The 14710-nt window shown below is 38.7% G+C and overlaps 1 pseudogene; it reads right to left on the bottom strand.

The window, feature by feature from the left end:
- Positions 1–12816: 12816 nt before the first annotated feature.
- LOC143861480 (cytochrome P450 71A1 pseudogene) lies at positions 12817–14710 on the bottom strand (annotated as a pseudogene).

Genomic DNA, 14710 nt, shown 5'->3' with positions numbered 1-14710 from the left:
ATTCCGGCAATCCGGCCGGAGAAGATGGGGGCTGATTTGAGGTTTGCAATGGGTTTCACAAAGGGGTTCCTAATAATAGCTATGGTGGTGGTGGGAATAGAAGTGGGGTTTGAAAAATTGAAGGAGGTGAAAATGGGGGTTAGATCTAAAAAATGGTCGTGGGGTCAGATTTAATGGAGTTTGCCGGAGATTGTGAGTTTGGGTTTTGGTAGATATGGGTTTTGAAGTGGGTTTGGCTTGAGTAGAAGGATAAGGGAAGATGATGGTGGTGGTGGCTGTTGGGGAGACTTGAAAAGAGGGTTTAATGTTAGCCCAAATGGAGGAGAAGATAAGGTGGCTGGCCGGATTCCCGCGAAAATCCCACCGGAGAAGAAGGATGGTGGTAGAGAGGTTTGGGTAAAATGGGTTCTAAACTGAAAAGGAAAATGAAGAAGAAGAAGATGGTGGGGGTGTTGATTTGCAATGGTGGTGGAGGCGATCGGTGATGACCGGCCGGAGAAATGGCCGGAGATGGGTTTGGATATTTAGGGATTCCTCTTCTCCTCCTCTCTCTCTCTCTCTGCTTTTTTAGTAAATCCCTCCCCAAATGCCTGATTCGATGGTATTTTTATAAGACCAAAATATTTGAACCCTCCATTTTTCCTTAGACAACCAACTCTAGTGCGTTTACCACTGCTCTTTACACAGCAAAGGGGGGTGGCTCGGGTGAGGAAATATGAATAATATATTCAAACCCCTTTTATTCCCAAGACAGCCCCTATGGAGTGTTGGTCACTACCATTTTCCAAAACAAAGGTGGTCTTGGGCAATAGCAAGAGGGAAAATATCATGAAAAATATCTCTTCAAAAATTTGATCTTGAAAATCCGATGTAGGGGGGTCCCAAGTTATACTATAATGGCAACACAATGAGGAGGGAGAATACGGTTGTTTAAGAAAACTAGAATTTACCAATTTGAAAACCTTAAACCGATTAAGAGATCAAAAACAATATTTAAGCATACAAGTTAAATCTAATGGTGCAATGCAAATAAAAGAGCAAAGAGATAGAAGGAGTGCACCCAAGATTTAAAGTGGTTCGGTCCTCAAATCCGAGGCCTACTCCACTCCACCAACCAAACCCGTTGATGGCTTCACTATTTGATCTTCTTAACCTTGGCGAAGATCGAATGCCAATTTACAATAGCTTTAACCTTGGTGGCTATCCTCACCCCAATAGCTTTAACCTTGGTGGCTATCCTCACCACGGAGAATGGGCTCTGCTTCTCCGAATACTCGCCCGAATACAACACTCGAAGGTTGAAAGAAAGAACTAAAAAATCCCTTCACAAGGGTTACAAAAGATGTACAATTGAGAGCCTATGATCCAAATCCTAAAGATGTTGATGAGAGGCACAATTGAGGTTTGATTCACTCTTGGATATTCAAATGAAGTTTAAGAGTGTTAGGATTGATGGTTTGTATGTTTAGAACACCCATATTTATAGGAAAACCAAAATATGACCGTTCAATGGCATTGAGGTAATTCCAGCAAAATTCCAAACGGCTCTTTTTCAGACCGTTGGAGTGTTCTCGGAGTTCCGAGAAAAATTCTCGGAGTTCCGAGAAAAAATCTCGGAGTTCCGAGAAGCCACACAGAAGTTGGAAAAAGTCTACTGGACCATTTCTCGGAGTTCCGAGAATAATTCTCGGAGTTCCGAGAATTCTCGGAGTTCCGAGAAGCCTATGCAGAGCAGATTTTCAATTATGTTTTGGGCTTCCAGTTCTCAACCAAGATGGGATTGCTATGAGGGTTCCAAGGTGTTGGAACTCCACAAATACAATCACTTGTTTATTTAGGGTGTGTGAGATTACCTTAATTATGCCTCTAAAAAACCTAATCTAGGTTTGGATCAATTACATTCTAAAAGACAAAAAATAGTTTTCAATATGAATTTCTTCATGTCTTCAAGTCTTCATGACTTCTTGCTTGATGACTTTGGCCTTCCAATTAGTGGTCCAATGTGGGCTTCCTGGCCTTCAATCCAAGCATCCTTGATCTTACTTTATCATGATCTACAACTTAGACAATCAAACACATTAGTGATAAATGATCACTTGTGTATTGGAATCATTAAAACAAGATGGGAATGCCAAGGTAAAAACCATTGGGCTTACAATCTCCCCCTTTTTGATGATGACAAGCACAAGAGATTTGCAAATCAAAGCATATACTCTTTTCACATTTTTCTTACTCTAGAGTCTTTACTCTAGATTCTTCTCCTCCTTTGTCATCAACAAAAAGAAGGGGTAAGAAAAACAAAGGGTTTAAAATTTACAATTTTAAAGCTCCCCCTTTTTCAAAGAAAAATTTAATTTTAACTCCCCCTAGTTAAAATAATTTTACAATACAAGAGGGGTTATCAAAAAACCATACAAATGAAATATATTCAATTTTAAGTTCAAAAACCCCTAATCTACACAATATGAATAACATCATATGGGGGTTTTGGGAACCCAAGATTTCTTGGTCCCACATCTAGCCCTACTCTTGGATGCACATTGGAATTGGCAATGACCATTCATTCCACAAAAATGGCATCTAACAAGAGGGTTAGATACACTAGTCCTATCATGATAAGCATGTGGAGGTCTAAGACTAGTTTTACTTAGGATTATGTCAATAATTTTATTTCCATTTAAAAATCCATGTAAACATAATCTAAGTCTCTCATTTTGATTATGAAGATGGGATGTTTGAACTAAAAGCTCATTTCTTTCATCTTCATAAGAATTGGAGGAGCTTGCCATATTTTGAAGTTTTAAAAGTTGGCAAGTTTTCTCATCCAAACTACCCTTAAGGGTATCAATCTCAAGTTTATGATTTGCAAGATTAACTTGTTCTTGAGATATGGAAGAAGATAAATCTCTTTTCAAAAAATCAAGTTGTTTTTCTAATTTTAAAATGGATTTTTTAAGAACCTTGTTTTTGGAAATTTTGGTATGCAAGGTTTCACATAATTCATCATAAGGTATGCTATCACTTTTACTACTAGATGAAGAATATGAGGGATTAGAGTTTACCTCAACTTCATGGGTGAATGTCATGAAGCAAAGATCATCTTTTTTATTTTCTTCCCCTTCACTTGAGCTTTTGCCCGATGTGCTTAACGCATCCCAACCGGCGGCAAGAGCCTTATGCTTCTTCCAATCCTTCTTACCCTTGTACTTAGAGGAAGTTGATTTTAGAAGTGGACAATCCGGTCTTTTGTGTCCAATCTTCTTGCAATTGAAGCATCTTAAGGCTCCATCAACATCACTTTCTTCTTTCTTTTTCTTGTCTTTCTTATGCTTCTTTCTCCACAAGCTCTTAAATATTCGTAAAGCTTCTTCTTCGTCACTATCCGCTTCACTTGATGAGTCTTCCTTGGAAGCCTTGAGTGCTAGGGATCTAAATTCCCTCTCCTTCTCCTTTGGCTTCTTTTCTTCTTGTCGGCTAGTAAGGAGCATCTCATGGGTGATGAGAGATCCTACAAGCTCCTCTATGGTTAGCGTCTTGAGATTTTTTGACTCTTGAATCGCGGTCACCTTTGGATCCCAATGGGGAGGAAGAGACCTAAGTAACTTACTCACAAGCTCATCGTTAGGATAAGATTTACCAAGATTAGCTAGTTCGTTAGAAATAATAGAAAAACGAGTATACATTTCCGAAATACTCTCGTTTGGACTCATTCTAAACATTTCATACTTGCTCTTTAACAAGTTTATTTTGGAATCCTTGACTTGTGATGTTCCCTCATGGGTAGTCGCAAGGGTATCCCAAATAGTCTTGGCGGAATCAAAAAGAGCAACTCTATTAAACTCCTCGGTAGCTAAGGCACAAAATAAGGAATTTATTGCTTTGTAGTTCAAATTAGCTTGCCTTTTCTCTACCACATTCCATTCTTCAAATGGTTTGGAAGGTACATTGTATCCATTTTCAACAATGTACCAAAGTTCCACATCTATCGAAAGAAGATAGATGCGCATCCTTGTTTTCCAATGTCCATAGTTTGACCCATTGAAGAAAGGAGGTCTAGTTGTGGAATGGCCTTCCGGAAGTCCGGTTCCAATTTGGTGTGCCATTTCACAATTAGAAGTTGCCAAATAAAATCTTTCCCTAGTTAGATTTTGAAATAACTTTCACAAAAATTTTAAAATCTTTTAAGAGCCAAGGCTCTGATACCAAGTGAAAATCCGATGTAGGGGGGTCCCAAGTTATACTATAATGGCAACACAATGAGGAGGGAGAATACGGTTGTTTAAGAAAACTAGAATTTACCAATTTGAAAACCTTAAACCGATTAAGAGATCAAAAACAATATTTAAGCATACAAGTTAAATCTAATGGTGCAATGCAAATAAAAGAGCAAAGAGATAGAACGAGTGCACCCGAGATTTAAAGTGGTTCGGTCCTCAAATCCGAGGCCTACTCCACTCCACCAACCAAACCCGTTGATGGCTTCACTATTTGATCTTCTTAACCTTGGCGAAAATCGAATGCCAATTTACAATAGCTTTAACCTTGGTGGCTATCCTCACCCCAATAGCTTTAACCTTGGTGGCTATCCTCACCACGGAGAATGGGCTCTGCTTCTCCGAATACTCGCCCGAATACAACACTCGAAGGTTGAAAGAAAGAACTAAAAAATCCCTTCACAAGGGTTACAAAAGATGTACAATTGAGAGCCTATGATCCAAATCCTAAAGATGGTGATGAGAGGCACAATTGAGGTTTGATTCACTCTTGGATATTCAAATGAAGTTTAAGAGTGTTAGGATTGATGGTTTGTATGTTTAGAACACCCATATTTATAGGAAAACCAAAATATGACCGTTCAATGGCATTGAGGTAATTCCAGCAAAATTCCAAACGGCTCTTTTTCAGACTGTTGGAGTGTTCTCGGAGTTCCGAGAATAATTCTCGGAGTTCCGAGAATAATTCTCGGAGTTCCGAGAAAAATTCTCGGAGTTCCGAGAAGCCACACAGAAGTTGGAAAAAGTCTACTGGACCATTTCTCGGAGTTCCGAGAATTCTCGGAGTTCCGAGAAAAACTCTCGGAGTTCCGAGAAGCCTATGCAGAGCAGATTTTCAATTCTGTTTTGGGCTTCCAGTTCTCAACCAAGATGGGATTGCTATGAGGGTTCCAAGGTGTTGGAACTCCACAAATACAATCACTTGTTTATTTAGGGTGTGTGAGATTACCTTAATTATGCCTCTAAAAAACCTAATCTAGGTTTGGATCAATTACATTCTAAAAGACAAAAAATGGTTTTCAATATGAATTTCTTCATGTCTTCAAGTCTTCATGACTTCTTGCTTGATGACTTTGGCCTTCCAATTAGTGGTCCAATGTGGGCTTCCTGGCCTTCAATCCAAGCATCCTTGATCTTACTTTATCATGATCTACAACTTAGACAATCAAACACATTAGTGATAAATGATCACTTGTGTATTGGAATCATCAAAACAAGATGGGAATGCCAAGGTAAAAACCATTGGGCTTACAGATCTCAACCCTCCAAATCTCTTTTATGCTCAATGGTGAGGATTGAAGGCTTTTTAACCACCTAGGAAGCTTCCTAATATTCCTCCCCAACTAATCATAACCCTAAACCTCCATCAATCTAGATTAGTTTCTAATTGTTACTTGCCAAATAAGAAAGGGATCTTTCTTATTTACAAAAATGCCCAGCTCCTGGATAATGCACCCCTCAATTATGTAATACACTAATCTGTGTACCCATAGATTCTCCTGGACAGCCCATAATGGCAAATTTGAACTGGTTTTCCAGATTCCAACACAACCACTTTTCTGGCTAAATGCTCACCCTTCTGAACTTGCACCACGACACTTTTCGGGGTTCGTTTGCCGTGTAAACCAGCTCGAATTTTGACAAAATTTTGCAGGGACCTCGGTGGGACCCTAAGCTAACCTATGGCACAATTTGGGACCTCAGAACACTAGTTTATTAGGGTAATTATTTAAAACAAAACGTAAAAGGGTTCGGTTAAAATGCGGTGTCTACAGGAATGTATCGGCTCCTTCGCACTTTCTTGAACTTCTTCGGCTTGAGTGAACATCTTGAACTTTGTCCTGACTCTTGTGACTCCCTCCAATCTTCAATGAATGTTGAATGGTACATGAGGTGTCACCATGGTATGTTCAACTCCAAGCTCCTTCTTGACACTTGCTAGGAACTTGTGGAATCTTCATGATGAGCTTCTTGATTTGAACATCTTCAAATGAGGATGTCTTCATTATAGATGCAAGCTCTTGGTTTCTTTGCTTCTTGATCCACAAGCCATGTTTTTTGAAGAGTTGTGTAATGGCGATTATGACATAAAATTCCTGTATACAACACAACACCTCAAAGCAACACATTAGTCCATAGATGCTAATCAATTTAGTTTGCTAGCATCAAAACAAGAAGGTAAGTTGAATGATTAACCCATGAGAACCCTTGGGCTTACACTTACAATGTCTTCTTCTTTCTTAATGGGCCGAAGAGTAGACCCTCACAACGTTTTCACCTTTGTTACCGGGCCGAAGAGAAGACCCTCAAATACAATGAAGAAAATAAATGAAAAACTCTCAATGCCTCTTTAGATAGGCGAATTACAAACTTTAATAGCTCACCAACACTCCAAGGAAAGATAAAATGTAAAGCCTATGGAGTACCTCTTGATTGAATGTGCAAATGTAAGATCAAAGAGGTTTAGCTTTTGATAGAAAAGTTTTGGCTTAAGGAAAATGGGATTTGATCTTTCTAAAATGATCAAAAGCTTGTAGAGATAGGTTTTAATCATGTATATATAGTGTATTTGAAAATATGACCGTTTGGGGTAAGACTGGAAATAACTAGCTTTAAAAACTCAAGCAGAAAACGCCCCAACGGCTAGTTTGCTCGATCGCGGCGTTCGACCGAGCCATCGTGGTCGCCCACCCCTATTTGGCGCCCTTTTATATTTTTAAATTTCTTACCGTGTGGGACCCAATCCCGCGAGAGGGGCGGCGCGACCCGCCTCCCTCTCTCTTAGTCTCTCGTACCCACGCGATTGGCGTGTGCCGTTTATTATTTGATTTAATTCATCTTTTCAGTGAACTTGGGATCACTAAAGCAATCCGAATTTCACGCAAAAGATAATGACAGAGTCGCCACCTAGATGAGAGATCTAGGATCCATAAGTGACCAGAAATCTCGATTCATTACCTGATTATGAGAATGGAAGGTATGGGGAGTTACCACCACATGCACCATTCTTGCCTGATAATCCGGTCTTCAATTTCAAAAGTTAACTCTCTTAAATTTCTTTTAAATGGCTCATTTAACTCTGTATTAATGTGCGAACTATATGACATGCATCCTAAAATCTAATTTCAATATATTCCCTAATGTGTATCTTGATTTTCTTAATTTGTTTGGATTCAATCTAAGTGAATGTTCTCCTAAAATTCTAATTTGAGAAAAATCCTATATATTTAGTTAAGAATTTATAAAAAACTAATATACAAAATCCCACCATTTGTAGTGGGCGACTCGTGCTTGGTATGCCATTCAAAGCATCCAAAGCTGCCTACGTATCCAAGCCTCACTGGAATCAGAGTCGATCGTAGTTCGGTGCCTGAACTAAGCTACATGCCTAAGACATCTAGGACACCAATCTAGACTGGATTGACTATTTCAACAGCTTTCAAGAGATTATTTAATTCAAGTTGAGTAGATTTTATTATCCTAGGACTCCATCTAAGATGATATATAGTCCTATCTAAGTGCAAGACATCCCTTAGACTGATGCAGGTGAACCTACATCCTAGGTAACTAGGCTTGTCTTATGGAAAAAATGGATAACTAGTGTAACTAGATCTATGACTCGATTGCTAATAATAGCAATCGGTCGTGATGAGGCTGAACTCCCTAACTCTATGACACCCACTCTAGGACACCCACTCTAGGACACCCTAATACCTAGATCACAACACGACGTAAGTGTTCCAAATGGGCCCTAAAGGTTCCTACAATGGGAGACTGCAATCCAACGGTTCCAAAAGCATGGATCGAATGATCTTAATTTATTAAGTTAAAGATTTTCAATTTTTCAAAGATTTTCGATTCCTAATATCTAAGGAATACCAAAGGTTCTAGGGCTTGATGAATTTCAGCTTTGATTTGCATTCATAGAAGGGAATCGTGCTTTTCACCTTGCATAATTTGACACGTAAGTTATAGTATGTCATTGCCTGGCATATTTCTCAGGATTTTCGTGGAGAGTGGACCTCGGAGCCAACAACATACTATAATTGAAATGCTCAAATTATTAAGGATTGATCGCAATTAAGATACAATTATGAACGCAATCTTGGCGATTAAACTATCATAGCATTGCAAATTAGCAAAGAAAATCAATGGCTCCTAAAGTTTCTATTTCAAAAGTTTAAAGATTGAATACATGATAGTCTTTGGAAATTTTGATAACAATTTGAATTTATTTTGATTTTCTTAAGTATTTTAAAGAAATTCAGTTCAGATTAGAGATTTACACATCAACTTATAGCAAATGTATTCGGATTAAGCTGAAATTTTTACAGTAGCTTTCTCTTGACCACAGAAGATTACTGTAAAATTTTCAAGGATTATAAATATATTTTGCTATCAGTTTTCCAATGTTGAAGAGTTCTGTCCAGATTACAGATTTACACATCAACTTATAGCAAATCTAATCTAAATGATTTCAATTTTTTAAGTAGCTTCCTCTTGACTATAGAAAGTTACTGTAAGATTTTCATGAAGTTTCAAGATGATTTACTATCAAGTTTCTCATGTTGAAGATTTCTGTCCATATTATAAATTTACACATAAACTCATAGAAAATCTAATCGAAATACGATGAAAATTTTACAGTAGCTTTCTCTAGACGAGAGAGAAAAGTTTCATGAATTTTAATGGTGATTTACTATTAATTTTCGATTTTAAAAATATCTGTCAAGATTATGAATTTATAAAGAAACACATAGTAAATCAATCCAAACTTTGTGAAAACATGTAACTCCAACAGTAAATAAAATCTGAGAATAGTGCACCTACCTGTGATAGAGATCCTCGCCCAATCCAAGAGCCGAAAAATCCGAAAAATCCCGCCGACGCTCGATCCAATGCCCTTTCTTCTCTTTCTTTCTTTGTTTTTTTTTTTTTTTTTTTACTGTGGAGAAATAGAGTGTGAGAGATAAGGAGAGATTGACAGAGAAAGGATGGGAATGAGTGAGAGTGATTGAGAGTGCGGGATAAAGAAGGTGTAAGAATCCGAGAGTGAGAGAGAGAGCGAACAGAGAGAGAGTGATATGGAGAGTGAGAGTTTGAGAGGTGGAGGGTTTGAAAGATAGTGAGAGAGTGATAGAGAGGGATATAGAGAGAGTGGGTATGTGAGAGACACGGGGAGTGAGAAAGAAACAGAGAGTGAGAAGGAAACAGAGTGGTGTAGAGTGAAAAAGAAACTGAGAGATGGAGAGTGAAATCGACAGACGGAGAGGGAGAAAACAGATAGAGGGGAGTGAGGAGTTGAAAACAGAGGGTGAGATGGGAGTAAAAAAAAACAGAGAGAGTAAGGAGATGGACAAACCGATGGAGCAATGGGGAGATGGAAAACAGAGTGAGAGGGGGAGAGGGAAAACCGACGATCCTCTGTTGCCTCCTCTCCCTTTTTTTTTTTCTCTTTTTTCTCTTTTTGCTGGTGAGGGAGTATCCTTTTTTGATCCTTTTTCTTTCTTTCTTTTTTTTAATCCTCGAATTCCTTTTTCCTCTACCATGTAATTGCTATCTTTTCCTTCTTTAATCAAGTAACCCATCCTTTGCACCTAATATAGCTCCTTCCCAATGCAGTAATTCTATATTTTTCATGAGAATAACTGCTGTTTCAGCAATAAGGAACCTCAAACGTATAAAATCGATGAAGTTCCCACATGTATTACCTCATTTGCAGTAGGATTAATTAGAAACTAGGTAAAAAAAAATGTGAAAATCGTCCACTCAAATCCTAGGATACTAATAGTAGAGCTTATTTTGGCCTCTTCCTTCCCCTCGATAGAGAATTTCTATTTATAACCCAACCCAAACGGTTAACTCTTCATTGGATCCATTCTTAAATAAGGCCCACACATGGTGGCCCATTTTAGGATGGAAGGATGCACAATAAGCAAGGCCCACACATGGTGGCCGAATTTGGGATGGAGCCCATTTGGAATGATCCACACCATCCCCATAAGATGATCCAAAATGTTCATTTAACGAGCCATAGATGGGTCATATCCCGCAAATTACTTCCCTCTGATGATCTAGTCCATCCAAATGATGGGCCAAACCATAGATTAATTGTGACCACCTAAATCATTTCTTATATAATGATCCTAGCTATCCAATTGTTGGGTCGCGGCATAAATGAATTATGCCCCACCAAATCATTTCCATTAAATTTCAATGCTTTTAATCATGGGCCCCACATAAATTTGACAAATTTCACACACAGCATCCCATCTTTAAGTGGGACTCAAAACGATAAGATAAAATAAAATCACTTTGGATAGGGCCCACAGATTTTTAATGGGTCAGTCGATTTGGAGGGTCCACCCATGGGAAGCGATTTCATTTCTTAGATTCAATAAGCTCAAAACTCCTATTTTTCATGAACCTCAATGCAGGGCACACCTGCCTGATCCCATTCCAATCGAAATGTTCAATGCGAGCCCACCAAACGAGTCCAAATTCTCCCTTGCTCGGATTCTCGCGAATAACCTTTCTTAACACTTAGCGGAAAAATGCGAAACACGGCAGAAATGATTGAAAACCGATAGAAAAATACTAACTTCTTTGTTGACTAAGGTGGAGCAAAATGGGGGTGTCTACAGAAATAAACCTTTATTGATTACATAATGTCATTCTACTGGCTATTCAGGGCATATACTCTAACAATGATCGATACACATATTACAATAAAAGTTATTATAATTCCCTCCATGCAATTTAAAGGAGTCTATCGGTTCAACTTGCGGGTCCACAGCAATCGGAACGTTCGTGGGTATTCGAGAAGTAGATCAACTAGAGGCTGTTATTGCGAACAGACACAGGTATTTTTAAGTTCTATCTTTTAATTTGAATCACCATCAGATCATCTAGACGCTAGGATTCTGGGTTGACAGGTGAATATCGAGGAGAAAATTATTGGTCTATGCAATTTCTAGTTCCGCTGTGCATTGCGATTTCACCCGGAGGTACAACCCTTCTAACATTACTTTCTTGGAATCGAAGCATATCAAAAGGAAGATGGTACATTCATTTCACAAAAAAGGCATGCTGAAAACTCTCCCAAAATTCAAAATATTGGGTTGTAAGCCTGTCGAAACGTCTTTAGTAACAAATCAAAGACTTGAAAAAGAAGATGGTTCTCAAAAGATGAATGAAAAATTGTATAGAAGCTTGGTTGGAAGTTTGTGATATCTTACAGCAAGTAAGCTTGATATCATGTATGTTGCAAGCTTGGTCTCAAGGTACACGTAAAATCCTTCACAAATTCATTTTGGTACTGCTACATGAATTTTGAGATAGTTGCAGGGAATAAATGATTTTGGATTATGGTATTGCTCATCTCAAGAATCAATGTTAATTGGATTTACAGATAGTGATTGAGCATGATCAATTGATGATATGAAAACTACTTTAGGATATGTATTTTCTCTTGGATCAGGTGCATTCTCATGGTCTTCAAAGAAAAAAAGCATTGTTGCTCAATCATCAATAGAAGCTGAATACGTGGTAGCATCAAGCGCTAAAAGTCAAGCAAATTGGTTAAGACAAATACTAGAAGATTTTGGGCTATCAACAAGAAAAAAGCAACCACAATTTTCTGCAACAACAAGTCTACTACCATTGCAATTGCCAAAATTCCAGTATTTCGTAATCGAAAAAAGCACATTTCTATAAAGCATCATTTTATCCGTGAAGTTGTGGCAAATGAGGAGATCAATTTGATGTTTTGGAAATCCAATGAACAAGTTGCAGATATCTTCACAAAAGCCTTACCAAAGGAGAAATTCTTTTATTTCAGAAAAATGCTTGGATTTATGAAGAAAGGCCATTAAAGGTGTTGAAAGTTAATGTCCTTTCTAGGACTTTCTAATATCTTGGAAATATATTACGAGTTAAGTCCAAAAGTCTAAGCCTTGGAAATGTCTAGTTTATTAAATGAGTATTTTGTCTAGGAAATAAACAAGTCTTGTAAATGATAAGTTTGGGAAATGGTTATGTCTAGAAAATGACAAGTTTATGTCTACAAAATGTTGCTAGGCTTGGAAATAATGTTTCGCATTCAAAGAGTGTTATGAGAAGCGTATGTAAAAAGTCTATATAAACAGATGTATGTCTTCATTTGAGGATTAAGTGAAAAAAAAAGAGTTACAGAATTTCAGAAATTTCAGTTTTGCCTTTCTCCTTCCTTGAGCTCTGCGCTAACAACTCATCTTACTTTAATAGATTCATTGAGAGAAGACAGATTTAAGAGATTCAGGGTGCGAAGAGGAATTCAGAGAACATCCATCTGCAGAGAGGTTATGTAAATTTATAAATATTTGTCAAATGTTACTCACCAACGCAAACAAGAAATACAAGAGAATTTAGAGTTTGGAATTCTTTTCTTCAGTCCTCTCTTCCCTCCGTCTCTCGTTTATTCTACATCTTATAACAACTACATAAACCACCTGGCACACCCTATTTCATGGACATATTGGAAGTAGTAGAATCCGAATAGTTTTTATTCTATAGATAAGAGGGGCTTCGCCACAAGAAGAAGAGATTTTGTATGAACAGCAGGCCCAGCTGTTCCCTCCATTTCAATCTCTTCTGTGCTCATCCCGGTGGGCAATTCCCAATCAAAACTGTGTAGCAGATTGGCAATTGTAAGCTCCAATGTAGTAGCCGCCATCGAAATCCCCGGGCAACCTCTCCGACCAGCCCCGAACGGTATGAACTGGAAATCTTGTCCTCTGAAATTGATAGAACTATCCATGAATCTCTCCGGCCAGAACTCATTCGGATTTTTCCAGCATTCGGGGTCCCTCGAAATAGCCCACACATTAACAAAAAGCATTGTTTTCTTAGGAATTACATATCCGTTAACTTTACATTCCTCGCGGGTTTCTCTCGGGATTAGAAATGGGCCTGGAGGATGAAATCGTAGACCCTCCTTGATTACTAATTTGACGTACTTAAATTGGTGAAGATCGCCTTCGTCTACCTTGTCCTTTCTCCCCATGATCCCCCTCACTTCATCCTGTGCTTTCTTCATCACTCTTGGATTCCTCATAAGTTCCGTCATCACCCATTCTAGAGCTGCCGAAGTTGTATCTGTTCCGGCAAGGAAGAGATCCTGCAAGTGAAAAAGAAAAACTAGAAGCAATTAATCAAAGGATTAGTAATTAAGAAGGCTTTTGGTCTCTCTTGATGCCACCAAAACTTGATTTTTTTTTTTTTTTTGCAAATAAGATTAGTTTAACTCTTATCACTTTTATAACTAATATCATTGTTCCAAAACATGAATACGGGTCAAAACGCGGCTAAAGGAAATCCTAGTTGACTCTCAGTTGACACAGTCATAACCTAAGAGTCAAAGAAGTTTTGATTGACTTTGTAGGCAAAACACTGACTCGGACAAGGACGCGGCTAAGGAAAAAGGGAGTCGACTCGGGGAAGTCCAACATGACGCAGGGTAGTTTTAATATTAAGACTAATATAACCACTATTTGCTGATAATCATATCTTAACTTCAAAACCATTTCCATATTAGATTGTATGCAAAAAAAATTTGGAGGTACCAAAGAGACCCATATTGTGAATTTTAGAAGGTGTGATGCACAAACCATGATGATTGCTTTGATGTGGTCCCTAGTAAGAGGGATTTTAGTAGTGAATTCATTCTCAATTTGGAGAACAAAATCCACAAGGTCGTTATGCTTTGATCCGAGGGCACTGCGACTGCGATGCGCCTCGATTACTTCCTCCAGAAAAGCATCCATTTGCTCGAAATTCTTATCAATCCTCGCCTGCAAGCCTGTGAATGAATTAAGCCACTCTGTATATGGTAAGAAGTCCGCGGTACACAAAGTTCCCAACAATGACAAGGATTCCGTGAGCATCTCATGAAACTGACTTCTTCGGCATTGCCCGGCCTCAGAATACCTCCTCCCAAGAACAGCCCTACATGTGATGTTGTTCAAAAGACAGAAGAACATGTCATTCAGATTAACCAAAGAGCCCGAAGAGTGAGAAATCGTATCCACAAGTATGCCGACTTCTTCTTCCCTTACGGATCGAAATGATTGAACTCTCACGGGGCTAAGAAGCTCCACCATGCAAAGCTTTCTAACTTGCTTCCAGTACTCATCATAGGGAGCAAAGGCCATGTCTAACCAACTATATGTGAGCTTCTTCAAGGCGGTGAGCGGAGGCCTACTACAAAGTGCAAGATCATGGGTTTTCAAGACCTCCCTTGCCATGTCAGGAGATGAAACCACGACGGTTGGTACTCGGCCAAGCCGGAGATACATGAGCGGCCCGTACCTCTGAGCCATTTGGCGTAGGGTGTGATGGGGAAATTTGCCAAGTTGGTGCATGTTGCCAATGATGGGGAGTCCAGAGGGACCAGGAGG

The sequence above is a fragment of the Tasmannia lanceolata genome, unplaced genomic scaffold (assembly GCF_043159265.1).
Source record: "Tasmannia lanceolata isolate RefF3 unplaced genomic scaffold, GAP_Taslan_0.1 ptg000037l, whole genome shotgun sequence".
In the NCBI taxonomy this organism is placed as follows: domain Eukaryota; kingdom Viridiplantae; phylum Streptophyta; class Magnoliopsida; order Canellales; family Winteraceae; genus Tasmannia; species Tasmannia lanceolata.
This window is presented reverse-complemented; position numbering and strand designations above follow the sequence as displayed.